Below are 3,103 nucleotides of genomic sequence, written 5' to 3' on the forward strand. Positions count from 1 at the left end.
ACGTCACAACGTAACTGGGTGATTATAAAGGAGTACTACAGGTGTCTCCAAAGGTACATGTTGGGTTGGCGTATTTCGAGATTAGGTTTTGTCACTCCGATTGTCGGAGAGGTATCTCTGGGCCCTCTCGGTAATGCACATCACATAAGCCTTGCAAGCATTGCAACTAATGAGTTAGTTGCGAGATGACGTATTACAGAACGAGTAAAGAGACTTGCCGGTAACGAGATTGAACTAGGTATTGGATACTGTCGGTGTACTAGAGTAGGGGTACCCTAGTATCCCGAACTTGTGCACGGGCAGTCGCAGCATCCCGCGGCAAGGCTTGGAGGGTGACCGCCAAGGTCCTCCGTGGTTCCTTTGGAGCCATTCAAGGACAAAGTATCCAAGCCAAGGAGACAAGACCCCCGCAAGAGGAGCTTGCCGGGAAGGCCAACCAAGGCATCTCAAGACCCCGGCAAGAGGAGCTTGCCGGGAAGGCCAACCAAGGCATCTCAAGGAACTTGCCACGACGCGCCACGCGTCCTGGCAAGGCCCGGTGAGCGACAGGCTCCCGGACGCGACAAGACAACGACCGCGGCAAGGCGCTTGCCGCGGCAAGCCACCACTCTGTGCTCGCGCTCCAGCACATCCACCAACGTGTCGCTCTGGGACCCTTCCAGGCGTACGTGGCTGGAGGCTGTGCAGCCAGCGGCGCGCGGTGGCAAGCGGCGCTGACAAGATTGCCATCGTGGCGAGCGGTGGCGTCCCTGACGGTCCCTTTTGCACTATTTAGGCGACGCAGACGGGCATTTAATGCCCTTGTCCCCTGCCGTCAGGGTTAGGTATGATACACTTTAGCAGGTAGCTGTACCAACCGCAGCACCTTTCCATTTTTACCATTGTCTACGTTGCCACCTGTCGGTGACCCCTTGAGCATATAAAAGGAGGCCCAAGCGCAACGTAGAAGGGGGTTGGGGGGGTTCGGAGGAAGAGAACACTCACGCTCGGTCTCGTTAGCTGCTGGGGTGTACTGTAGCACTCCATGCTCCCGAGTAAGAACTCAATACAAACCACAAAGCAGGACTAGGGTTTTACGCATCCGTGCGGCCCGAACCTGGGTAAACTGCTCGTGTGCTTCGCCTCGATCTGATCTTCGTGCGACCCTCGCCCCCGCCGAACCGAAAGGGACTCGGTCTGCCGGTCCCATAGGTGCTCGTGGATTAGACCCCCGACATCTTTGGCGCGCCAGGTAGGGGCGTCGAGGTTGTGTGAACCAGATCCGCCGTTCACACCAGCTAGATCTTCATCATCTTCATCGACATGCCGCCGAAGAAGAAGGTTTCGGAGGCGGCTGCTCCGTCCGCGCCGAACCCACCACCGCCGGAGCAAACGGCTGATGGGGCAGACGCCGGCGGAAGAACGGGCGTCGACGAGGGAGCTCACGGTGCTGCCAGGTCCAAGGACAAGGCTGCGCTGCCCATCGGCGGCGTAGCTGGCTCCCACAACGACCGGGCGCACTCTAAGACCTCGGCGTCCGTACATGCACCGCGCCCATCTCAGGAGGCGCGGGACCGGCAGCGTCATGGTACTCACGGTACCATGCGTTTGCTGGACCGAGATCGAGCTGGTGGATCTCGGAGTGCTCAAGACCAGCATGCACGCCAACATGCTGGCACGAGCGAGGCACGGTCGCCTGGACGGGATACTGCTCCTTCTAACATAGTTAGAAGTCCGAGCATATCCCGCTCCTCGCACCGTTCGCCACCGCCACCCGCTACTACAGCAGAAGCTTTGGCGCGAGCTCAACTGCTCCTGGACTACCCTCCAACGGCAGACAAGATCGACGACTGGAGGGCCACCATTCAGAGTCTCATCGGCTTCGCCAACGGCGACACTCAACGGCAGCCGAGCACGTCGCAGCCGCGGCAAGTCAGCCAGGCACGAGCCGGTGGCGACAAGACCGGTGGGGGTTCAACCACTGTGCACTCTCCGCCCCGAAGGCCAAGATCGCCGACTCGCCGGATCCATCTCGACAGCGACTCCACCGCGTCATCAGATCCGTGAGCTCGTCGCGATCAGCGCCAAGTTCTTCACGAACGACAGCAAGAAGACGTTCGTACTCGCATCGAGCACCGAAGAGAAGCGCAACGTCAATCGGACCAGCGCGCTGGGCCCTCTGTCGACATGCATGCGCCGGGGGAACCAGGCGACTTGCCGTACGCGGTAGGTTGCCCTGCGTTTACTCGTGAGCTGCGGAAAGTCCAGTGGCCCAGCACGAAGAATTCCAAGCCAGACATACCAGAGAAGTACGACGGCAAGTCGCATCCGTCGGAGTTCCTCAGCATCTACACCATCGCGGTGCAGGCTGTCGGGGGGCGGGACGACAAGATCCTTGCCAACTACTTCCTGCTGGTGCTCAAGCCCAACGTCAGGTCCTGGCTCATGCACTTGCCGGACAACTCCATATCCTCCTGGGCAGACGTATGCCATCAGTTTGTCGGCGCCTTTACAGGCGGCCACAAACCTCATGGCCAAGAGAGTGACCTTCATCTGCTCGCCCAGAAGGAAGGAGAGCCCCTGCGCAAGTACATTCAGAGATTCAGCCGTGTACAGCACAACATCCCAGATGTCCACCCTGCCGCGGTCATCAGCGTGTTCCATCAGAACGTGCGTAACCGCAGGATGCGGGAGGAGTTGGCGATGTGCAAGATCAGAGACGTCAGTGAGCTGTATGCCCTGGCCGACAAGTGTGCACGTGCTGAGGAAGGGAGGAAACTCCCCGAAGAGAATACAGGAGCAGGAGGATCTGACAGCGAGGATGCTGCCCCGGCAAAGAAAAACCGGCGGCGGAACAACAGGAAGAAGAAAGGCAAAGATGTGCTAGTCATTGAGCAGTCCGGCAACGAAGGTGGCACCAAGAAAGCCAAAGCTGGTAGCTCCGGAAAGGAGGTTGCCGCATGCACCAACTGCCAAACTGTGGCGGTCGCCGACAAGCAGGACGGCACCGACAAGCAGTACTGCAAGATCCACCGCACCAAGGGCCATGATCTCCAGAGCTGCAAGAAGGTCGAGCAGCTTGTCCAGCAGCAAAAGGCTGAATACGAGCGACGCGACAAGGAGA

The sequence above is a fragment of the Triticum urartu genome, chromosome 5 (genome assembly GCF_003073215.2).
Source record: "Triticum urartu cultivar G1812 chromosome 5, Tu2.1, whole genome shotgun sequence".
Lineage (NCBI taxonomy): Eukaryota > Viridiplantae > Streptophyta > Magnoliopsida > Poales > Poaceae > Triticum > Triticum urartu.